The sequence below is a fragment of the Suncus etruscus genome, chromosome 6 (assembly GCF_024139225.1).
Source record: "Suncus etruscus isolate mSunEtr1 chromosome 6, mSunEtr1.pri.cur, whole genome shotgun sequence".
Taxonomy (NCBI): domain Eukaryota; kingdom Metazoa; phylum Chordata; class Mammalia; order Eulipotyphla; family Soricidae; genus Suncus; species Suncus etruscus.
This window is the reverse complement of record NC_064853.1, coordinates 62,383,035-62,410,393: the sequence shown is the minus strand read 5'-3', so window position 1 is coordinate 62,410,393 and position 27,359 is coordinate 62,383,035.

The window sequence follows — 27,359 nt, the reverse complement described above, 5'->3', positions numbered from 1 at the left end:
CTAGAAAGAAAAATAATCAAAATGAATTAAATTGTAAAATGCATATGCAATTTAAGATTTACAGAATATATAAAATTATATATAAAAAAACAAAACCATTCCACAAAAAAACACTTAAAGTAGTAGATTAGTTCAGTAAATTGACAGGTTAAATAAATAAATAAATAAATGTAACATTTATATATTAAAAATATAAATGAAAGAGGAAAAAAAAGAATATAGCATAAAATGTAACATTTATATATTAAAAATATAAAATGAAAGAGAAAATAAGAGTTATAACATTTATAAGTATTTCAATACTTGACATATGAGTAGACTTATTGATACTATTATATTAAAATTATATGACTATTTAAAAATAGATAGAAAAAAAATCAAAATAATAGTATTACATCTATCCCATAATATCATCTATATTTAATTAAATTCCTATTAAAATATCAGAGGTATTCTTTAATTATTTAGAGCCTATTTTACTAAAATTTATATGCAAGAGTGCATATGAAACAAATAAAAATCTCCCAATATAAAAGAAGATGGGAATTATTGTGTTCTCCAACTTTAAACTATACCCTAATAAAATAGTAAAGTCAGACAATGTAAATAATGTGTATCGTAGGCACTCAAACTAATAATAGTCTGTAAATAAAACCTCATACATATGAACAGAAGAACCATAATAGGTGAGCCCAAAACAGAAAATGAAGAAAGATTTTGAGTTTTTTTCCAACACAACAGCAACAAATTTCAAAATAGATATACATAAAAACTATATTTGTTGAAGCTCAATTTTTATAGCTGACATCTGTTCAACTGTAAATGAGTCAATATAGACTCAGTGAAATACTACTCAATAATAAATAAAAATGAATTCATCTCCTTTGCTACAATATGGATATAAATGAAAGCGTTAGTTCTAAGTTCAGCATCCAAAATACCAATAACCTGTCATGATTGAGATATGAAATTAAAGTGAAAGATAACAGTTAATGTAAACAAATTCTCAGAATTCAACAACAGAACATATGTTACAATGGAGGGAGCTAAATAGAAAAGGTCTAATGGTGACGGGATGTTGGCACTATGTTGATGCTCATGGTATGATGACTGTAGTACTAAAATATATAAACATTGTACATCAATAAAAATCATTGTCTCTCAATGAAAAAATAATCTCATAATTATGTCATTGAAATCAGTTTATAAACACTATGATGGAACATCAAGAGAATGCATTGTTAATGTGCTTGCCTGCATGTCTATAAACTAGTTCTGGTCTAGACTCACATATCACAATCACTGCCAGGAGTGGTGGACTGAGCACAGAACTAGGAGTAAGCCCTGAGCACAGCAGGATGTAAGATGCCAAGACAGCAATGATTAGATTAGGGTGCATTTATGTTATATAGGTGTATAAGATATAGATAGATGTACCTATACACTAAATATTATATACATTTTTATTTAAAAATATTAAGCTCATTAACTAGGAAGCCAGAGTTTTTCTATTTATATTTCACCTCTGGGATACATTTCACTAATGAAATCTTAATTAACCAAATTAATATTGATATTTAGATTTATTTATCTTTAGATGATAAGATATATCAATGCCCTTTGAAACCTCACAAAGAAATTCTTTTATTATTATTAGCTGATAATAAATAAATAGCAGAAACCCATGTCTACTGTAGTCCTGTAGGATGAGCTTTTGTAAATTAGAGTATGTTTTTTTGTAGTGAGGAGTAGTGCCACATCAGCTGTGCTCAGGTAACAGCTTCAGCAATACTTCCACAGAAGTATATGCTTGAGAGTGAACTAAAGTGGACATGTTCAAAGGAAGTGCCCCTGAATTTCTCTCATCCCCAAAGTATTTTACTAGCTTGCCTTTGAAATATTAGTGTATCAATTTGATTATTATTGTATTTGTTATGCAATTTTATTAAGCATTTATTCTAAATTTTTCTTCCTCTATATTTGACACATTTTACTTAAATGTTATTTAATTTCATTACTTTTGGCTTTGGGATCTGCATGTGACAGTGCTCAAGAAATATTCCTGGGGCCCGAGAGATAGCATGGAGGTAAGGTGTTTGCCTTTCATGCAGAAGGTCATTGGTTCGAATCCCGGCATCCCTTATGGTCCCCCGAGCCTTCCAGGAGCTATTTCTGAGAGTGGAGCCAGAAGTAACCCCTGAGCACTGCTGGGTGTGAACCCTCTCAAAATAACCCCCCCCCAAAAAAAGAAAGAAAGAAAAGAAATATTCCTGACTTTGCACTGATTACCACAGACTATATGAAAGGAAAAGGGCAAACCTGAGATGCTTCTTACAAGCAAGTGTATTAGTCACTGTATTATTTCTCTGTCTCAATAATTATTTTACTTTTATAAAATGTTTTGAGAAACTAAACTTGACATTTTATCTTTCATAAATTTAATAAACGAAGCTTAGAGAGAATAATATTACTTTCTTTCTTTTTTTTTTTTTTTTTTTTTTTTGACCACACTGATGACATTCAGGGGTTACTCCTGGCTATGAGTTCAGAAATCTCTCCTGGCTTGGGGTACCATATGGGACGCCAGGGAATAGAATCATGGTTTGTCCTATGTCGACACATGCAAGGCAAATGCCCTGCCACTTGCACCACTGCAAAGTACTATTTCTGATATGTAAATATACATTTTCAATACGTAATTTCAAATTATAAGAAGTAAGTCTTGGACTTGCAAGAGTATGGCAATTAAGGACATTGCCTGACATGCAGGTGAGCCATTAGATTTCTGGTACTTCATATGGTTCCTTAATCATGGCCAGGAGTGAATCCAGATCACAGACTAAGCTCTGAGCACTAATGGGTATGATGAAAAAAAATTAAAACAGAAATAAAGGTTAAAGTAAAAATGAAGCCAATATTGTGTTACTAATATGCATGAATAATTTGTTAAAATTTCAATACCTTCTTAAATTCATACTGCATTATAATGCCATGTTTTTTGTCTCTCTTTTGATTGATGGCAGTTTTTTTCTGCATTTACTTAATTTTATTTTTCCCTACCACTACCCCCTTAATTTTATTCTTTGTTTGTATCATTGAATCACCATGGCATACACAATTACAAAGTTGTTCATAATTTGAATTTTACTTATACAATATTCAACACAATTCCTTCACCAGTATACATTTTCCACCACCAAGGTCCCATTCTCTTTCTGCCTTCCCTTTACCTGCCCATGACAAAAATTTTCTCTCTTATTACTTTCAGTGGTTTGATTCCTAAATTATTTTTACCAGTCACTATGATTTTAGAAAATCTAAATATTCATTGACAATAGATTTATAAGAATTCCTCATATTAATAAAATGAAGAAAAATCTTCTCAACAAATGGTATTAGAAAATACTAGACTGTCATATGCGAACAAGAATAACTTGCTCTCTACTTAACACCATACACAAAAATGAACTAAAATAATTAAAGTCCATACATATACAAGACAAAATACAAAGAGAACGTGTTTTGAAGTGTTTTGTATCATTTTAATATTATGGCATAATTAATAATAAGTTACTAGTTTACTTATAATCAAAGTGGATTGGTTGCCACAGCCTGGTTATTTTTAGAATTAATTCCTGGCTTTCTTTTTTGGGTAATGAATGAAATTCTGATATTACTGATAACCAAATCCAATATCTGAAGATCAACCCCAGGTGTGTTTCCTGAAATACAAGTACTCCACACACTGTATTATCTCTCTAATTCCCCAAATGGTTTTGAAGGTGAAATTAAATGTGTACATTTTTATGTTGTATATTCTAAATTTGAAATTGCATCCAGGTAGTTTTGGTTACTAAATTTAATGATATTTTTATTTTTGTCAATTTGTAAAAATAGTTTTTTGAACTGAATTACATTTAGGCAGACTTATTTATGCCTATAACACATTTGAATTTTTATTTAAATTTGTATATGTTCAAATATGATCAAGTTATATATTATTTGTTTTTATATTCAGCATTACTATTTTTATAAATTTAACACATCATTATACATTCTACAATAAACTATTTACTCACTTATTATTTTTCTGAAATGAGTTATTACTATCCTATTATTTGTCTCTTCATGATTTTTCAAATTAGTGTGAATGTGTTATATAATTTTGTCTATTTATACTTTCAACTATTTGTCTATATTTTAAGTGTGATTTTAGCTGTAAATAAATGAAAAATCAACAAGGAAAAAAACAAAACTTAAAGATAATATTAATTAATTTAGGATTTGGGAGTATGTTCAGTGGTGCTCAGAAATAATTCCTGTCTTTGGTATAAGGAATCAATTTTGGCAGGGATCATTCAGGGAAATCATGTGATGGTAGGGTTTGAAACCTGATTAGTTATTCTAAAGACAAGTGCCTTATATTTTGTACTCTCTCTTTTTGGACCAATCTAACCTTTATAAATGTATTTAATAATTTTAGTCTTTCTTTTATCTAGTTCTCAAAAAATGATGGTGGTAAAACATATGCAAATGTATCTATATTAAAATATGTAATTTTATATCTTTCTAATTTTTTGTCAAATTTTCTATTAATTTTTACAAAAATATTTTTAGTCACACCCTGCAGTGCTCACAGGATGGATATTCCTGGTTTGGGGCTCAGAAATCATCCTGGCAGGTTTGGGGGACCATATCAATGTTGGGAATTGAACTGAACTTGGCACATGCAAGGGAAGTGCCCTACTCACAGTATTATCTCTCCAGCCCTACATACAAATTTTCATGTTACTTTTTTTATATAAAATCATTTTATTTATCCTTTATAATCTTATGAATACTTTTTAAATATAAATCAATATTTATTTTTTAAACACCTTGATTACAAATGTGATTGTGGTTGGGTTTTAGTCATGTAAAGAATACTCCCCTTCACTATGTTACTTCTTAAAATAATTAATTGTTTAATTAAATGGATTTAAAAACAAATAAGTGTTAATAATTAATGTTATTATATTTTAATATATAATATCTAGTAAATAAATGGTATGTTCTCCACTGATAAATTACTATATTTTTGTTGTTGCTCCTTAATATAATCAAAATTTATTATAATTATTTTCTATTTTCTGACTTTGACAATTAACAATTTTATATCTGAAATAAAATTCTTCTAGCTTTCCTCATTTTGCGTACTTTTAAATTTGAGAATATGTATGGATATTTGTACTGATTTTTATTTGTTTTTTGTTTTTATTTTTATTTTTTATTTAACCACCTTTACTACATACATGATTGTATTTGGGTTTCAGTCATGTAAAGAAAACCACCCATCATCAGTGCAACATTCCTGTCACCAATATCCAAAATCTCCCTCCTCCCCACCCAACCCCTGCCGGTACTCTAGAGAGGCTTTCTATTTTACTTGTACATTCTCATTATTAGGATAGTTCAAAACGTAGTTATTTCTCTAACTAAACTCATCCCTGTTTGTGGTGAGCTTCATGAGGTGAGCTGTAACTTCCAGCTTTTTTCTCTTTTGTGTCTGAAAATTATTATTGCAAAAATGTCTTTCACTTTTCTTAAAACCCATAGATGAGTGAGACCATTCTGCATTTTTCTCTCTCTCTCTCTGACTTATTTCACTCAGCATAATAGATTCCATGTACATCCATGTATAGGAGAATTTCATGACTTCATTTCTCCTGACAGCTGCATAATATTCCATTGTGTATATGTACCACAGTTTCTTTAGCCGTTCTTCTGTTGAAGGGTATCTTGGCTGTTTCCAGAGTCTTGCTATGGTAAATAGTGCTGCAATGAATATAGGTGTAAGGAAGGGATTTTTGTATTGTATTTTTGTGTTCCTAGGGTTTATTCTTAGGAGTGGAATAGCTGGGCCGTATGGGAGCTGGATTTCCAGTTTTTGGAGGAATCTCCATATCGCTTTCCATAAAGGTTGAACTAGACGGCATTCCCACCAGCAGTGGATAAGAGTTCCTTTCTCTCCACATCCCCGCCACCACTGCTTGTTCTCATTCTTTGTGATGTGTGCCAATCTCTGGGGTGTGAGATGGTACCTCATAGTTGTTTTGATTTGCATCTCCCTGATGATTAGTGATGTGGAGCATTTTTTCATGTGTCTTTTGGCCATATGTATTTCTTCTTTATCAAAGTGTCTGTCCATTTCTTCTACCCATTTTTTGATGGGATTAGATGTTTTTTTCTTGTAAAGTTCTGTCAGTGCCTTGTATATTTTGGAGATTAGCCCCTTATCTGATGGGTATTGGGTGAATAGTTTCTCCCACTCAGTGGGGGGCTCTTGTATCCTGGGCGCTATTTCTTTTGAGGTGCAGAAGCTTCTCAGTTTAATATATTCCCATCTGTTAATTTCTGCTTTCACTTGCTTGGAGGGTGCAGTTTCCTCCTTGAAAATGCCTTTAGTCTCAATGTCCTGGAGTGTTTTACCTACATTTTGTTCTATATATCTTATGGTTTCGGGTCTGATATTGAGGTCTTTAATCCATTTGGATTTAACCTTTGTACTTGATGTTAGCTGGGGGTCTAGGTTCAATTGAGAATGGAAGGAACCTTTCTCAATATAGTTAAAGCCACCTACCACAAGCCAGAGCTAAATATTGTCCTCAATGGAGAAAAACTGAAAGCCTTTCCTCTAAATTCTGGCACAAGACAAGGCTGTCCTCTCTCACCACTCCTATTCAACATAGCACTAGAAGTACCCGCTATAGCAATTAGGCAAGAAAAAGATATCAAGGGAATCCAGATAGGAAAGGAAGAATTCAAGCTCTCATTGTTTGCAGATGACATGATACTCTACTTAGAAAACGCTAAAGTTTCTATGAAAAAGCTTCTAGAAACAATAGACTCATATAGCTTTGTGGCAGGCTACAAAATTAACACACAAAAATCAATGGCCTTTCTGTACACCAATAGTAATAAGGAAGAAATGGACATTAAGAAAACAACCCCATTCACAATAGTGCCACACAAACTCAAATATCTTGGAATCAACTTGACTAAAAATGTGAAGGACCTATACAAAGAAAACTATAAAACTGCTCCAAGAAATAAGAGAGGACACGCGGAAATGGAAGCACATACCCTGCTCATGGATTGGCAGGATTAACATCATTAAAATGGCAATACTCCCCAAAGCATTGTATAGATTTAATGCGATCCCTCTAAAGATACCCATCACATTCTTCAAAGAAGTGGATCAGGCACTTTTGAAATTTATTTGGAACAATAAACACCCTAGAATAGCTAAAGCAATCATTGGGAAAAAGAATATGGGAGGAATTACTTTCCCCAACTTTAAACTGTACTACAAAGCAATAGTTATCAAAACAGCATGGTATTGGAATAAGGACAGGCCCTCAGATCAGTCGAATAGGCTTGAATACTCAGAGAATGTTCCCCAGACATACAGTCACCTAATTTTTGATAAAGGAGCAATAAATCCTAAATGGAGCAAAGAAAGCCTCTTCAACAAGTGGTGTTGGCACAACTGGCTAGCCACTTGCAAATCACTATATTTTTAAACAACCAAGATTTTGAAGGAGAGATGACAAAAGTACTATACAACATGGCACAATAATAAATGTGAGAAAAATTTGAGTCATTGACATGTAGTCTCATTATATACTTAACCAAATATAAAATGCACTCGGACACTGGAGTTTGTAATTGAACTATTTGAAGTGTTCGGTTTTATTTGCTTGTTTGTTTATTTTTTTTTTAGTTTTGGGGCCACAACCTGTGATGCTCAGACGTTACTCCTGACTATGTGCTCTGAAATCACTCCTAACTTGGGGGGACAATATGGGACACCAGGGGATCAACCTTCAGTCTGTCCTAAGTCAACTGCGTGCAAGGCAAATGCCTACCACTGCACCACCACTCCAGTCCCATTTGAAGTCATTTTTTTAAATTTAACTGATAATTATGATAAACGTTTAGTTGTTTTAAATCATAACAGCACTTTTATTTCAACATATAATAAAATGTATTACCTTTGAAAGTACTTAAAATCATATTTTACTGTTATTTTTATTTTTTAAATAAATTATATTAAATAAGAAATTAAAATCTAAACAAAACTGTCTTAAATTTAAATGTTTCGATTATTATGATTTTATGAATAATAGGACCTTTAAATTTATTTATATTTTTAATATTTTTATAATCATTTCCACTGTGTGTTACTAATATATTTCACCATAACATTATATAATATATAATTATACATATTTTAATATTCTATACAATTAAATTACATGTATGCATTATATATAAGACCTATACATTATACTATTATAGTTTACTACGATATAATTCTACTTAGCTTGTTAAATTAAAGGTAGACAATAATACTATGCTAAGTTCCCTGAGAACTCAATTCACATGCAAATATCTATAGTTGAGATATTGGTAACCATCATTAAAATTTGTTTATTTATAGCTTATTTTTTATTAAAAAAATCAACACAAACATGAAATTCAGTTGATATTGTATTTTAAAATTATTTATGTCTTATAATTTAGTGTAAAAGGACTAAGGTGGGGCCGGGAAGGTGGCGCTACAGGTTAGGTGTCTGCCTTGCAAGCGGATGGACCGCGGTTCGATCCCCCGGTGTCCCATATGGTCCCCCCAAGCCAGGGGCGATTTCTGAGCTCATAGCCAGGAGTAACCCCTAAGCGTCAAACGGGTGTGGTCCCAAAACCAAAACAAAACAAAACAAAACAAAAAAACAAACAAACAAAAAAAAGAACTAAGGTATAAAGGATACCTAATCATTTTCTTATTGCTAAATTAATCTAGCTATGATTATAGTTATGATCTAATAAAAATTCCAGTCTTTTAGAATATTTCAATTCATTTAAGTATGATTTCTTTATAGTTTTATATAGATTGTTTAAAGCAACTTATTACATAGTTGTTCAAAATATAATTATTTACAGATAAATGGTAATAAAATCATTGTTTTTAAAAGAATATAAAGCAAAAAATACAAGAAAAAAGATTAGAGCAACAGAAAAATTGGTGAAAATTATTGTATCTCACAATGAAGTCTTGAAGTCACCTGCAGAAGATTTACTAGGCTCTGTTGCTTATTGATCTTTCTGTTACTTGTTTTGTTTCTGAATATTAGATGGATGCAAACTTCATTGTCATCTAAATTGGTCTTTTCCTACTGCTATGTCAGTAGTGAAAATTTTGGAATTTTGCATATACGCTGGGTGGTCCCAGAATTCCAAGCTCTGTGGCTGATATTGCAGTTTTTCTGGGGTGGTTTAGACTGCCTGTACTATCAGAGGTGCAAGAACTTGGAGAGGATGCCTGCACTCACTCTAATAAAGTCCTGGTGATATAAGCATAAATAGGAGCATACCTGGAATCTTGGACAGTTTGGCATCTGTGCAGAGATTTGTGGTCCAGTAATTGAAGCGAATATTGTGGAATTTGTGGGTTCAGCTGGTATGGGTTTAGCATGGCAGGAACTTGACCCATTTCTCCCCCCCCCAAGGTTTCCAGGTTTCAGATATAAGGAAATGTACCCATTTATTTTTTATGCTTAGTTTAAAGTAACATTTATTTATAAAAGAACATAAGGATACATTGTCACCATATCATAGACAACATCAAAATATTAGTGTCCTTCCACCATTGACCATAGGACCCTTCCATTCCACCTACTCCAGATCACCTCAGGTGTGTAAAACAGGTTATATTTTCATTGCACATTTTATATATCCTTATGTGAATAAGATCATTGAATATTTACCTTTTTCATAAGGACACCCTCCACTTGCTTCCATTTTGTAATAGAGATATATTACATAACTATTGTGATCATTATAGATTTCTGTTGTTATTGTTTTAGGCTTATACCTACTGGTTCTCAGGGGCCACAACTGGCTAAGTGCTCAGGAATTGTTCTTCGTGGTTTCCAGGAGATGGTAATGTACTTGATACTTGATACAAATAAAGGCTTCTTGCATTAAAAAGATATAATTACTACAGGCCTATAATGACAGATTTTTAAAACAAAATACAATTATGTGTATGCTATCCTGATGTATAATTTTTGGACAAAACACATATGGAAAAAAGTGACATCTCAACTTTAAACTTTATTTCTTTTATTCATATTGCAATAGTTTTGTTAAATATTGAAAGGCTTTTATTCTTGTCAAAAATTATTATATAAATATAAATATATCACAATGTTAAAGTAAGTACCTATTTCTTATATTGCTATATTATTCTTACCATTTTAATTGTTGGACCACACCTTGTACTGATGGCTTATTCCTTCTGGATTCAGGGATCACTATCGGTGTACTCAGGGAACCATAAGGCATGCCAGGTATCAAACCATATCGCTATTATACTTTCTCTCTGGCCCCATAGAGTTATATAGGAAAGGAAATGTAGATAGGAAAAAAATAAAAGGTATTTTAGTATTTTAGTTAGTATTCCAGTTTAAGATTTTATGTTGCAAAATTCTTTTTTTTTTTTTTTTTTTTTTTGAATCACACAGTGACGCTCAGGGGTTAATCATGACTATGTGCTCAGAAATCGCTCCTGGCTTGGGGAACCATATGGGACGACAGCGGATGAACCGGGGTCCTGACCGTCTTGGGTCAGCAGCTTGCAAGGCAAATGCCCTACTGCTACGCTACCGCTGAGCCCCACAATTCTTAATTGCACTGAAATGGTTGTTCTGGGCAGCTTATTGGAAAACATTCTGGAGGTTTAAAAGAAAAAAAATAACAAAAAAAATTAAGAATGGAACTTCCCTATAATTCAGCAATTCTATTTTATTTTATTATCTGTCTCACTTGTGCTTTTATATCAATTGTAGCACTTTTTTTTAGTTTTTGTTTTTGGGACCATGCCTGCTAGCACAGGGGTTACTCCTGGCTCTGTGCTCAGAAATCGCCCTAGCAGGCTTAGGGAGCCATATGGGATGCTGGGGATCAAACCTAGGTTCATTCTGGGCCAGCCACATGCAGGCAGGCAAAAGCCCTACAGCTGTACTAGCACTCTGGTCCAAATTGTAGCGCTATTAACAATAGCCAAGAACTTGGAAAATCTCAAATGTAAAAAAGCTGATGATTTCATAAGAAATATTTTTTTATAAACAGTGAAGATTATCATGACCTGTGAAATAATTTAGAAGGAGAAGGGAAAATACAGAATCTCTCTCATATGTGGGATATTAAGAAACAGATAAACTGCAAATGATGAAATGCAACTGTCTACAAAACTGAGATTTCTTAGGGTCTCAAGAGTAATTAAAAAAGATTGTGGGCATTGTTGAAAGGAAACTTCTTAGAAATTAAAAGCTTCTACACTAAAAAAGAAAGAATCAAGCAATTGCCAGAAATGACAGCACAGATTTGCCAGAATTGACACCACAAAGACTGGGAGAAAATATTTACTCATAAATATTTATTCATCTGTTAAATGGTTGAAATTTAAGATATATGTGTTAGAAATTTTTCAAGGAAAAAAAATCACATAAAGTATGGAGAAAAAATTTCTTGGAACTTCTTCAAAAAAGACAGACATGGTATTCCCCTATGACAATGATAGTTGGAAATGATCTCTCTGGAGAACTGGATGCTGAAAGAATTTAAAGTGATATGCTTGGAAGCAAAGGAAGTAAAGGAAGTAAAATGATACCCCTTAAGTAACAATATTGCAAACCACAGTGTTTAAATTGGAAAAAAAGGAATTGAGAGGGAGAGAGAGAGAGAGAGAATACAAATATCTGGCATTGAGTGGTAAGATGGGAGGTCAGGAAGAATGGGTAGGAAGAGAATATGAGGGAAAATGGGACATCAGTGGCAGGAAATGTGGACTGATGATGGGATGGATGTTGGCCGTACTATGACTAAGTATCATGAACCACTTTGTAACTGTGTATCTCCCGGGTGATTCAATTAAAATATATTTTAAAAGACATAGAGATGGCCAAATATATTAAAAATAACTGCTATGCCTCACTTATCGTAAGGAAAATACAAACTCTAACAGCATAAAGAAACAAAGCAATTTTAGGAGTGGGGAAAAGGAGAACCTAATTCAATATCGCTAGCAATGTTTACTGGCCCAGCTATTGTGGAAAATATGCTATCTTACCTGAAATTGGTAATTGAGGCAGGATCAAGAATTTAATAGGAACTTGGCTCCCAAACAGCTGACCTGGGCTCTTTTTCTGACATCCCATATATTCCCCCAAGCACTGCCAGCAGTGATCCTTGATGTAGCCCCAAGAGAAAGAAATGTGCATGGCCACTTGTGATATGCCCGAAAATAAAATAAAAAACTAGTAATTGAGTTCCCATATGATCCAGCATTCACGTCTTGATATCTATCCCAAAGTTCCCAAAATGTTATTGAAAAAAAGACATTAGCATAAAAGACTATGTTAATTGTGATTCTATTCATAATAATCAAAAGCTGGAAACAATCCAGGTGTCCAAGGATAGCCAACATACTAAAGAAACTATGGTATTATAGATAAATAAATACTACTTGTTAAAGAAGACATTAAATTTTGCAATATGCCTCTGCATGGATGGTTTGGAGAGCTTCAGTCAGAATTCAGTGCAGAAGATGAACCAACACAGAATGATCTCTCTGAAAGGTAGGATATAAAGAAATATATTAGGGTAGTATAAAATGTCCAAAGGCAACAGAGATTGAGAACTCTTTATAGCAATCTTCAGGTGGTGTGGAGGCACAATTAGTAGAAGGAAGACACTGGAATAGAAGTAAATAAAAAGCAAACATGCTTGTGGAAGGAGTGATACAAGTATGATTTTTGGATGTAACTACCATTAATAGCATTATAAACCATCGTGTTTCGAATAAAACCCAAATCTATTAAAATGAATATTATAATATAAAAAATCAATATGGGTATACATTTTCTCATGCAAAACTTCTAAAGTTTAGAAGTTTTATACACAAATTTGTGATCTACAGAAAATTATTCTAACTTTTTGTTCTAGAAACAATATACCTATGCCTTTTTATTTTTCAAGAGAATAGGATGTAACTAATTGTATAGCTCAATGAATCACAGCAAAAACAAATTCAATTACTAAGTAGAAGAATAAGAATACTTTAAACAAGGTCTGGGAGTCAAAGCAATATATAGTTTTATTTTGTACCATAGATATAAAGGCTATTATTCTCATTCAAAAACAGATAAATCAATATGCCTGAAAACTCAGTAGTGCCATAAAGGCAAGGAGGTTCACTATAAAGCCATTAGTAGAAGGTTATGATTATTTATTTAAATTACTAATTAAGATATGTTTTCCAGTTCAGCGAGGATAATGAATTCATGATTACTATAAGGTACATTTTATTATTTTGATTTATTTGTGGAAATAGAAAACATGGTATATATATATACATATATATATACACATATATAAACTCTTACTGTAGAGTGATTTCCTATTGCAAATGGTTGAACACAATTCTGGCATCCTAATGTTCCTGTGTTGATGGGTTCTTCTGTTGTTCAGTGTGTCTAAAGCAATAAAATCAGCTTGTAAGCTTTGCCTTAGCAGCTGAGCACTGCATGCATTCAGGTCATTACTGCAGTAGGGATGCTCAGTTGGGAAAATGGTATATAAATAACCGATAACATGAGCAGTCTGATTAATCCTACTGGCCAATGACTATATTTAGGATACCCTTGCTTTTGAAAGGATTTATGCTCTGAGAGCTGAATATTTTATAGTGTTTTTATTTATTCTGGAAGCATGAAAGGGATTCTTAGAAAATCATGAATTCTAATTTCAGTTATAAAAATCAAAATATATTTTAATATAAATATATCTTGTTTTGATAACTATCACTATGATAATGCATATTATTTTTAAAATTTATGCATCAAGGGAAAACAACAGTAGACATATACTCATATTTTTAATTATTTCGCATCAATACACTTTGATGAATTATCTGTAATTTATTTTTTATGTGAATCCATCACAAACTTTTAAAGGTTACCCAGGCTTACATTCATTATTTTTTTTATTTTTTAAACCCCACTTTACTCACCCCCCACAACACACACTTTACAATAAAAAATTAATAATATTGATTGTGTTTACCCCAGATGTTAAAAACGTGAGCACATCTCTAGTGTTGCAACTGCTGTAGTAATAATTGTAATACAATTGCATTTCTAAGTGCATTTTTATTTCAGAAATATTCAGTTCTATTAAGCAAAAGGCTTTTTTGTTATTGAATCGATATACATTATAGCTGACTATGAAAATTTTGACTAGGACAGGAAAAACATTATTTGTGTTTATTGTGCAGAGAAGATATAGTTTTGGTATGTATTATTATTTTTAAAATATGTATATCCATTTTACTCATAAATATTATGCATTTTATTTTTTAAAAATTTAGAAGTTTGGTCCACACTCAACAAATTTTAGAAGTTTATTCTCTGCCATTATAAATCACTTCTGGTGGACATGGGGACCAGACATAGAGTTTGAGTGCAAAAACAAGCACTTTACCCACTGTGCTATCTATATGACAAAATGAAAACTAAAATATAAATAACATGCATATATGTTTTGACAAAATAAGTCCTTATTTATTTTAATTTATATGATAGTTATAATGGCTCTTTGTTTTAACACTTTTTTTTTGTCTGTTTGTTTTGGGGCCACACACCCAGAAATGCTCAAGTATTACTCATGGCTCTGATCTCAAAGTTCGTTGGCTTTATAAGACCCTGTTTTGATGAATGAAGCAGGATCAGTTTCATGCAAAACAAGTTCCTAAATTCCTATAATATTATCTGGCCCGATTCCAGAATTTTTAGTATCAATAATGTCATTAGTACTTTCCATGGTAATAATTATCAATTTATTTGTATTGTTTTTTTATTTTTCCTTACCTGGCTTTCTGCTCAAGAATTTGACTCTGTAATCAGAGGGTTTCTCCTGGTCAACCCAGGTTGTCCATGTGCAAGGCAAGCTTCTAGACAACTGTATTAGTGCTCAGGTCCACCTTTACTAATTCTTAACATCTACATTTTTGAACATCTATATTCTGAAAATATATTTTCTGTTTTAATGCTTATTATTTATAAACACCAAATGACCATATCTTTTACATATTACCTCTATTATACATAAGAAGAGAAAACTTTTTTCAAGAATTAGAATTTAACTTATATTACAAACTACAAGTGGAAAAGTAGGACTCAAATACCAATTTGTGAATATTCAAAGCCATGTTAATATTTTTTTACATTTTGTCATTCTGATGTTGATTTACTTATTGTCATTTTAAATTTATAAAATTTCTTTAGTGATCCCCAGACACAATTGTGTTCTGTGGTTATAAAACTCAGAGATACTCTGGTGTCCATGTAGTTCAGAATCCTGGCTACTTGATTTCAACTTCAATTTTAATCACTTTTGGTAAATAATTAAAACAAAAATACTTTTTAACTTTTATTAAACCCAATCTCAATTGTTCATCATTTCATATACTAAAATTAAATCTTGAAACTATGTATAATAACTACTTATAATAAAGATTAATAAATTATTAATAAATAAACACTGAAAAGATGAAGTGACTATCTCTGAAAACATGATTACATTTTATATTTTAATAGTGTTAATATATATGTGTGTTTTTAAAGTGTTCTAAGGAGTAACTAATTTAATGTCTAACTTCAAACTAGTCTCCACAGAACTGAATATTGACAAAGCAAGTAAACATTAACATAGTTTTGTGTAAAATAAAGGGAAGAGAAATTAAAAAATATTTTAAAAAAAGTAAAAATTCTAGAATTGGGAGACATTAAATTGGAGAATATAACTGTGAAAAAGCATGCCTTTATTGTCCATAAACTGCACATACTTAGAATTTATGTCTACTGTAATATATTAAGACATTTTATTCATGTTCATCTTTAATTATTTTTCTGAAATTATTATAATTAGTGACTTCATATTATAGTTGACTAAAATAATATTTTAAATTATTCTATAACCGGCTTTTATTTCCTGTGTTTATATATAGTAATTTGCTTATATATAAATTTTGATAGTCTAATAAGATTTGCTATGTATAAAATGTCAGGGCACTCAGGAATTTTTAATATGATATACAACTTCAACACAAACTACGAATTCAATTTGGTAAAGAAATTTTTACCTATGAAGAATTTACAGATGTTTTATCATATTTATAATCTCACACCTCATATGATCTCTCATTCTTTTGTATGCTGTTATTATATATTTAGAATATAACTATTTGTTTTACATAATATATATTCCTCAAATACAATATTTTCTAAATAATTTGCATATATTTTTCTTTCTTTCTTTCATGACTTTGGGCCATATTTCATGGTTTTCAGGACTTATTCCTGATTCACTCTTCATTTAAAAACCATGCTTGATTTTTTTTATGTGCTCAATATACTTATTATATATAAGCATATGTGACTTATTTAAGTAAATGCCTAATATGTTTGAGATTGATTGACCTATATTTTTCTAGTAGTTTTTTTTTCTGGGTGCTTAGAATGTCTTTCTTAGTTACAACAATAGGTGCTTGAGAACCATCAAGATTTTTCTCTTCAATTCTAGGATCCATAAAATTTTAGGAGTCTAACCCATGTGGATGCAAGGCACAAGGTCCAATGCCACACCTTTATTTTAAGAACTGATTAATTAATATGTAAAAAATAAGTAGTTTAACATTGTTAACAAAAAAAAGACTGTTTAGTAGTTTGTGGGATTTTTACTTTGTAAATGGCCAATCCACATGTTATTCCCGACATAAAACATTTTTCTCTGAGCCATGCCACGAGAGATTCCTGAGTACAGAGCCAGCATTCTAAACATCAGTCTGAAGATTTGTATGGAAGTCATGATTCAAAATGGCCCAAAAAGTGATATTAAGGTATACCAAAGACATGCTGTATTTGAAATATTTAGAAACAAAATCAACCAAGTTGTCAATGAGACAAAATAGAAGAGAAAATTAATATAAAAGAAAAAATTTAAAGTAGAAAATGCTACAAGCAGGAAGAGAATAAAATATAATACTTAAACTATTTAATAAGAGCCAGAGCAATAGGGCAGTGATAGGGTGTTCTGCCTTGCACACAACTGATCCAGGATTGGTTTGATTTTTGGCATCCCATATGGTCCCTCCAGCCAGAAGCAATTTTTGAGTCCATAGCCAGGAATAACCCCTGAGCTGACCCGGGTGTGCCCTCCAAAATAAAATAAAATATTAAATAAAAATGAAAATAAATCTCAACCAAGAGTTTTCTGTCCTGCATTAGCCTTCATATTTGAAGGAGAGATAAAAATATGCTCAAAGAGATAAATCTATGTGTTTTTCAAGCAAATTAGCTATGCTAGGTATACTGACTACCTCAAATAAAATGCAAAGATAGGGGCCAGAGTGATGCATAGTGATGGGGAGTTTGTCTTGCACACAACCAACTGAGATGGACCTGGGTTCAATACCTGGCATCACATATGGTTCCTTGAGTCTTCCAGGAGTGATTTCTGAGTACAGAAAATAGCAACCCTTGAGCACAGCCAGATGTGGCTCCCCCAAACAAACAAACAAGGCAAACATAAAATGTCATGTGATCAATTTCTACATACTAGTAATTTCTATAAATGTTAAAAACTAAACTATATCACAAAATGAAATAGACAATTTGTAGAAGAGATTTAAACAGATACACACTGGGTAAGGAATCAGAAAAACAAGAGGACTGTCTTAATGTTAATCAACCTATTTGCACCCAAAAAAGAACAAAGTTTACAAAACAGTTGTTAATTGAACTGAAAGGTACATTGACAATACTTTTAGCATCACATTCTCATCATTGAACAGATCAACCAAAGAACATCAAAGAAATGAGTCATAAATGAACAATTGGAAAACTTGAAATGCCTATATACTCAAGTATAAGCCAACCCCCCCTAATTTTACCCAAACACTGGGAAAACTTGGTTACTCAAGTATAAGCCAAGGTAGAAAATGCAGCAGCCACTGGCATATTTCAAAAATACAAATAGATAACCAAAATATTACAATAATTGAGGAATCAGTAGTTTAAATGTTTTTCAATGTTTGTTGCTAAAGAAAAACTGTAAACTAGCAACAATAACTTTAAAACTTTAAGTAAAGTACAGAAAACCATAGCTTAACAAGTAATCAAGCTCAACCACAAAGGTTAAAATCCTTCAAAACTGGATTCCTCCTCATCAACATCTGTATGTCCAAACTGAGCCTCATCTGTATCTGATGTGACAGTATCAGCATAGACATTGTCATCATCACTGAGTTAGCAGATATCATCCTCACTGTTGTCAGTCTCAAACAAAGCGCAGAATTCTGTGTGTTTAATAGTTCAGTAGCATACAGTTCAGTTCATCTGGCTACCTCTTCAGCTCAGAAGCAACTTGTGGACTGAGCTAAAGCAGGCCCCCTACAGCAGAAGGCAAAAGACGACTGGAGACTATGTGCATTTGATTCATGTGTGCACACTGAATCAAATAACCTGTATGACTCGAGTATAAGCATTGATACTAGAGTATATACAGTAATCAAGTTATCCAGAACACTCACCTGTCATTCCCCCACACCACACACGTAACAAATGAATACACTTTCCTATTGAATGCACTTGGAGCAGATGCAGAAAAGGTAACATGCTGTTCATAATTTTAATACCAATATACATATATATTGAAATATATCTAGACTTATAAAAATATATAGAAATCATGTAAAATGTGTATGCTAAAAATATATAAATATAGAAATCATTCAAAATAGAAAGTTGCGGAAAGATGCAGTATTTGAAAATGGAATACTATTCTGATAAATTATAATTGGATCAAAAGGTAATCAAAGAAGTAAAATGATTATTTGAGACAAATGATAAACTATAGATAGTCTATGAGAACATATTGAAAATAGAAAACTAGTACTAAGAAAGAAGATCAAACAATAACCTACCCTTTCAGCTAAGAAACTAGAAAAATAACAATCATGAAACTCAAAGTTAAAACAAGGCTATAAGTAAAATCAGCTGCTATAAACAGTAGAAGTCAATGACATAGAAAATAAAACATAAAGAACTGATGAATTCAGGAGCTGATTTTTAGGACAAATAAATAGGAAGCATATATGAGAAGTTAAGAAGAATATATGGGAAGAATAAGCAGGTTTTTAAGAAGAATAGAATTTGTATAGGAAGAGCACACAACTATATTTAATGGGCAAAAGAGTAAAGCCACAAATTATCTGAGTCAGATATGGAAAAGAAAATTTGGGCTTAGAGCCATAACACAGAAGGTAGGGCATTTGACATGTACTCTGCAGACCCGGGTTCATTCCCTGATATCCCATATGGTACCCAGAACCTGCCAGGAGAGACTGACTAAATCTATTTAATATATAAAATAATTATACTTAGTATTTGTTTGGTTTGGTTTGGAGCCATACCCTGTAGTGGTCAGGACTTACTCCTGGCTCTGAACTCAGGGGTCACTCCTGGCAGACTTGGGGGACCATATGAGATGCCAGATATCAAATATATGCAACACTATATGCAAGTACTCTATTTGCTCTAGAATTCCTCAAACTCCGATATACTGAACATTTACAATAAATTTAAAATCTATCATCTGTTTTTCTCATTATTTGATTAAAATATTTTTGTGCTGACCTATAGTTGGCTTAATTCTTATGTCTCTGTGTGCAATTTCCATAATTTCTTCCACCAACCTTCCAGATTATCACATAAAATATCTAACATATTCTCACAGCCCATCCAGTACCAATCTGAAAATATTCATAAATTTCACTAGTATGTAAGTTTGGTTTAATGTTTCTTGTTAGCTTGTTTGATATTTTACAACTCCTATTTCATAAGAATCTTCTTATATATAATTAAATAGGTTTACAAACCAGAAATTAGGAATATATATACTAGAACTAGAATTATGTTAAAATCTTAGAATTTGACACAAGAATTGCTTTAACCTCTCAAAGCAAAGTACTATAATAAGAACACATGCTATTTCATTAAATTTAAATTATGTCATAATGTAATATTTATTTTTTCAATTTTAACATAAGATGTACACAGTGGAATATGCAGCTGCAAGGAATGAATGCTAAAATCATGTAATTTTCTGCGATCAATTTAGAACTGGAAGATATGTTGAGTGAAGTAAGGCAGAGTAAGAAAAAACAAACACAGAATGATCTCACATATCTGTGGTCTCTATAATAACTAAAAATTCAATGTATTAAAGAAAAGATATTTAGATTACACTTGAACCTAGAGACTAGGGAGTGGAGTAGCAGAGAAGAAAAGGAAGGAAGAAGGTGAGACAGAAAAATAATGGAAAATAGGGCCAAGGCTTCGTTAGTCTCCCCACATTAGTAATGAGTGAAAGTGGTAAGAATGGACATCCAGAGCATAGGCTCAACTTCTCTGAAAAGATAAGATCTAAACTGCAACCACAGAGGTTTTTATGTGCCTGCTGAATTGATAAACAACATTGTTGGGGATGACAGTGTAGAGAGCACTCTTGGTGGGAGCTGACATTGCTGGTAGAATTGGTGTTAAAATAATATATGTCAAAATCTCAATTATCAACAACATTGTAAAATTCTTTAACAAAATTTTAATACAGATTATAATTGAAACATAAGTTATACCTAATAGAATATTTTTATATCTTGTACAAGTTATTCTAAATTTGGGAAAAGTATAAATAAATACAAACAAATAATCAAGTAAAATACATAGATATTCTCATTTCTCATGATATTTTAAAGTGCCTTTCGTTTAAGTTTCTTACTGATTTTTGCAGAACTTGAATATTTTTAATTGCCGAATGACATCATTCAGCTGATTTACTGCTTCAGCATCATTTAGCTTGGTAAGCATTTGTTTTTGTGTTTGTGTTTTCTTTCTGATATTCATAAAATATGGAATTTGTAAAGCTCATTTTGCAAAATGATGCATTTGTGGGAATTTCAATTTGTGTTACTCATATTTTATTTGCATCTAGCACAAAGATCTGGGAAATATATACTTTATATGTATATATTATTGGTCAAGATATACACATGTAATTATCATTTAAAATTTTCAATTAGTATACACATAAATATGTTATATTCATGCAATGATATCCCAGGGGAAAGTGACCAAGGAAGATTCTAGAACTTGGTGTCAATATAAAAATTTCACTTTGGTTCATAATGTTTAGCTAGCTATATATCTGTAGTTCTTGTCTACATATAAGAAGAAAATTAGTAAATATTTTAGTATATAATTCTTTATTTAAGCATCAAGATTACAAGCATGTTTGTAGTTGGGTTTCGTTCATAAATAGAATACCCTCCCTTCACCAGTGCAACATTTCCACCGCCAATGCCCTCCCTTCCCCGCTCCTGCCTATATTTGCAACATGCATTCTACTTCTTTCATTCTTTAATGTTGTCATGCTAGTTGTTAGTGTAGTTATTTCCCTAACAGCATTCACCACTCTTTGTGATGAGCTTCAAATTGTGAGCTGGTACTTCTAGCCCTTCCAGCCCTTAACTCTATAGTCTCCAGGTCTTATTACAGTAATGTCTTTATTTTTTTCTTAAAAACTATAGATGAGTGACGCTATTCTGAGTCTATCTCTCTCCCTCTGACTTATTTCACATAGCACAATAGATTCCATGTACATCCATGTATAGGAAAATTTCATAATTCCTGATGTTTGCATAATATTCCATTGTGTAGATATACTACAGTTTCTTTAGCCATTCATCTATTGAAGGACATCTTGGTTGTTTCCAGGGTCTGGATATTGTAAATAGCACTGCAATAAATATAAGTGTGAGGAAGGGACTTTTAGATGTAGGGACTACATAGGAAAAAATAAAATAAGAAATTGTTAGGACTTGACTGTATTATAAGGGTGCTAATTTGTGTGTATGTAAAATACTCTAACCTCTGATCTTCTTGTACCTAATGAGTGTTTATGTGCTTAGTAACTGTCCTTAAAATCTACGGCTACAGCACCACCATTCAATCTGAAGAGTTGAGGAGAGTGATATTTTACTAAATAAATGGCCAGCCTGTGAGACCACTGATGACTTATAAGGTGGCCTAAAACTTAGACAGTTCTTATGTTTTTGTATGTCTGTCTCACTCTTTTTCACTAAACCCTGCTTGATGGGCGTCGAACATGCCAATCCAATTGGTTTTAGAGATCTCTTTTTCTCTTCGGAAAAAACTCATGTTCTCTCTTAAAAATATATTTCTCTTGGGCTGGAGCGATAGCAGAGTGGTAGGGCATTTACCTTGCACACGGCTGATCCAGGACAGACCTCAGTTTGATCCCCGGCATTCCATATGCTCCCCTAAGCCAGGAGCTATTTCTGAGCTCATAGCCAGGAGTAATCTTTGAGTGTCAATGGGTGTTGCCCAAAAACAAAAATAAAGAAAAAATGCATTTCTTATTTTTTTCTCTACACCCCCATCTTTCTAATTTTTTTCACAAATATAAAAGTCTTTGCTTCTCAAAAAGATAAAGGAAAAACAAAATCATGCAATTTTCTGTTGCGTGGTTAGAGATAGATCTGAAAATTATCATGTTTAGTGAAGTTACTTGAAGAAGTGGAAAATATACAGAATGATCTTTCTCAACTACGTGATATCAAAAAATAGTATGCAATTTTAAATTCTCAAATGAAAGGTAAATTGAGAATTAACCTTTATCAGGATGCATATCAGTATAAAAAGGAATGAAGGATTCTAGAATAATAGTATTATTAGCTGACACTGATGGAGAGCATCATGATGGGAAGTTTTATGCATGAAACCTTGTTGACAATATTTTAAATCAAGGTGTATAAAACAACAGCAACACACAACAAAATATCTCCTTTTCTTCACTACATTGTATTCATCTGAAATCCTTTTTGTGAGGGAAGATGATGAACCTGGAACATCTAAGAACTGACATTCCTTTTCCTGCAAAGATTCATCCCTTGTTCCAGCCAAGTTCATAGAACTTGAGAACCAATTCCAATTTGGTATAGAAAAAAGTGAACTTGAACAACTATCTCCTGGGGCTGATGCATGTGTCTTATAGTGCACGGTAGATTTTATCAGTTCTAACTCACTCCAGATATTTCTCCAGCTGGCTTAAGGAGTTTGAGCAAAGAGGTAGAACACTATTTTCTGGTCTGCATCTTTTACTCCCCACTGCACCCAAGTAACCTGTAACATAATTTGCAAGCCATATAGGAAGAAATTGAGGAGAAAATCTGCAAGAGAAACTCTCCAGAAGGAAGGCAAACCTGTACATATCTGCAGTCATGCTTTTTAAGGAAAATATCGCTATAGATCATTCAGAATATAAGCATTAACTTATGTGAAAATTTGCTCTTAAGCTAGTGGTCTGCACTTTTTTCTTTAATCATTGCACTGTTCAATAAGGAATTATGGGTCAGTAGGGAAGAACTGGGATACTGCTGAGAACAGAGCACTGGCTTATTTCTACATGAAATAAAGGTAGCAGAATCTAGTGAGAAGTGATGCTAGGGATTAGCCACCTAGAAGATCAGTTATACTCAACAAACCCGGTGAAAAAACTTTGCAAAGCCACAACTCTAAGACCTATTTTTGGGAAACAAGGCCAGGATGCTTGGGGCAGAAAGCAGAAATTTGTGAATTGTTTAATTAAATTAACTGTAATATAAAGTTTGGGGAAGGATTCCTACTAATATGGAATAAGTTTGAGGCTCCTGGCTAGGTAACAACGGCTGTGCAAGAATTCGGATAGTCCCCCCCATGTACCATTGTTGCTGCAGGCAGGGACATAGAAAGAGATAATGGGTCTTATACAAAGTTCAGCATTGCTTTTACAGGTCTCACTGGAAAATTTAATCAGAAAAATGTAAGAATCCAGGGAATGAGAAAAACATCCCTGTGTCTGTTCTACTGTTTTTCTCTTCATAGTAAATAAGGACACGTCTGTAGGACGAAATAAGACCTAAATACTCCTCTAATGTTTTTGGAAAAGTCACTGAGAAAACTAAAATGTCAGGCTGAAGAGATCACTGGAGAGTTGTACTTTGTTTTCCAAGTTCCATTCATCAAGCTTGGAGGAAAATTCAGCCTAGTGAATTTATTGTCTGTTTGCTAAAGAAGCTGCTGAAACTGTAGGGTTCCAGAGTAGAAGGACGAGACCACACAACTGGAATAAAGTTTAACACCTTAATCTGTCTGCCAACAAGACTCCCCAGCCTGCCCTGCCAGGGGCCATCCCCTGAAGGAGATGAGCCCCGCCCAAGGTCATGATGAGGATTATATAGGGAAGAAATATAGGGAGGTTCCAGCTTTCTGATGATCCTTAAAACGATTGGCTCTTCTCTAGGGGTATCTTCCTACTACTCCCTTGTACTTCGCTGATAGGCTACCTGGTACAGCCAGGTAGACTGAGGCGGGGTCTATGGAAATAGGCTTCTGAAGCCCCAGCATGTAGTCCACACCATGTGGTCCTTACAAAATGGTGTTTCTCCCTGCTCAGATCCTAAAGAAGCCTGCCATGTGGCTTTTACAAAATGGTATCCCTTTTATTCAGAATTCAGGTCCCAACAAAATTAGCAGGAGAGATTAAAAAAAAGTAGAAAAATGGATTACTTTAAGGTTCTTACTGAAAATGGAGGATTGAACATAAAATATAGGGAATGATTGTAATACAGCTTCTTCAGGCTACATTGCTAACTAAACTGCCTCCAGCATGGAAATAGATGTTATCTTTAAGATAGCTCCATCTCAATTTTGTAACCTGGTCTGTGACCAATTTTGATTTTTTGTTTGTTTGTTTGTTTGTTTTGGTTTTGGGGCCACACTTGTTGACACTCAGGGGTTAGTCCTGGCTATGCCTGAGAAATCGCTCCTGGCTTGGGGGACCCTATGGGACGCCTGGGAATCGACCTGCAGTCCATCCGTGGTTAGTGCATGCAAGGCAAATGCCCTACCACCTTTGCCATTGCACTGGCCCCCCCAAATTTTATTTTAATATAACTTATCTTTATTTGAAAGTATGATATCTTTCTTATTTCACATAATTTGCATGGTATAAACTCTGTAATATCTCTGCTTCTAAGAAATAAAAATTATAAGAATAAAAAACTAGTTTTATGGTTAATTCAAAATATTGATAAAATGTTATTACTAAATAATGTTATAATATTTTTGGTTGTGAGGATTCTCAAGCTTATTGCAAGTTATAGAATTTTTGAATACCGTGTGTTCTGAAAGTTTTAGAAGGAGAATCCTTAAATATTACAGAGTGCAATCTTGTTATGGCAAATAAAAAATTATAAGAAATCAAGGTTTACAAAATTGGTCTTAATAAATTTCAAAACATGAAATTGTTTTTTGATAAATAAGTAAATTTTATAAGTGAAGTTGTTTAAAACTGTATGTTATACCATTAAAAACTTTATCAACTCTTTTGACCTCTGATCCACAGTTAATAGGTTGATCATATATTATGAGTAAAATGAGAAACATAGGCTTTTATTTCTTTTGTCACCTTTAGAATATTTTTACCACTACATCACAACAACATCTATTGTCATAAATCCAGAAAGAAACGTATGAATTCCTCTGTGTAGTAGTCTAGCTGTATTTGGTGGCACTCAACCAAGCAGAATAGAAAACACAGAATAAAGAGTACAGAGATAAATTTATTAAAGCTCCAGCACTCAGGGCAGGCAAGTCAGAGAGATTTGTATCCTTAAATTAGGGTAAAACAATCAATGTATGCACAATTTCTGCAGGCTTTATCATCGACATCATTGATTATCTAAGGCAAAACAAATCCATAGAAACAGAAGTAGCAATTGGCACATACTAATCAGATTGTGACATACATTATTTTCCTTAGGATCAAGATATCCTATTTTTACTGGTCATGACTCAATCCTATGGCTTCATTTCTAAGCTTCTGGCAGTTCAGCCCTCATCCAGTTTTACTATAATAAAGGCCCTTATTAAGATCACATCCCTGAGATGAAAAATCTAGAGTCAGCTAAGGACCTCAAAACAATATTTCAGGGAAAGCAAATCCAAATGTATAGTGTTCAATAAGAGCATATCTAATGATGATTTATTAGGGAAAAAAAGTGATTGTTGTAAGTGTCCTGCAGACCTCATGGAAATTCTAAATGGAAGTCATCTAACTCAAAAAAGAACTGAAAATGTCTCCACTATGGAAGACAAAACTGTACAGATGTGTGACCATGTCATTGTCAAGAAATATCCTGTAAACTAGGATCTATACAACCTGTTGAGATGGATAAGCTACAATATAATAGGCCTCTTATATAATATGAGGACCAAGGTCATGCCTAAACTAACCAAGATAACATGATTTTTGAGTTTTTCCATTGGAGATGCCTGAGTAACACTTAGGAGACAGATAAAATATTATTTTCCTTATTAATACAACAAGACTCTAGTTCTACAGAGGTCTTGGATTCTGTCGGGGAAAGGGAGTATAAAATATCCTGACCTTTTTAGCGTTTAACTATTGGTTCACAAGGGCAGTTCTCAGTAATTACTCCTGGCTGTGTGTTCAGTTTTCATTCCTTGTTGACTCAGGGTACTCTATGGAGTACTGGGGATTGAACCAGGTGGGTCACATGCAAAGGGACAGGATTAACCACTATATATATATATATCTCTCCAGCATTTACATTTTTTTTCTTGTAAGTCACAGATTGCCTAACAAAAAGTTAATGGTTAAGTTATGTATTTTATTTCCTGAGGACTGATTTCTGCCAAGGATCACAAGGATTTTATTCTCAAATTCACCACAATTTATATGAGGATACAATTAGTAATCCTGGGGGGAATAGAAAGACTGATTAGAATTTGGATTTCTAACTATTAAATTTTGGAAAACTGTTTTTACAAGTTATTGAAGGGGGTTGATTTTGAGCCCCTACTAGGGAAAAGGAGCTGTAAACTGGCATTTTAACTCTTAAAGATAATTTGGTTTCAGTTTCAGTTTTGGCAACAAAAAAGATCTAGAAATGCATATTTGACATATTTGGCAATATGTATTCTGCCAAATCTAGTGTACAAATACCTAATCAAGAAATCTAAAAAAAAAATACACATCACTGGAAATGTTTTAAATCATGTGTCCTATTCTTAGACTCTCAAAATTTCAACTTTCTATCTGAGTCCATAAAAAGC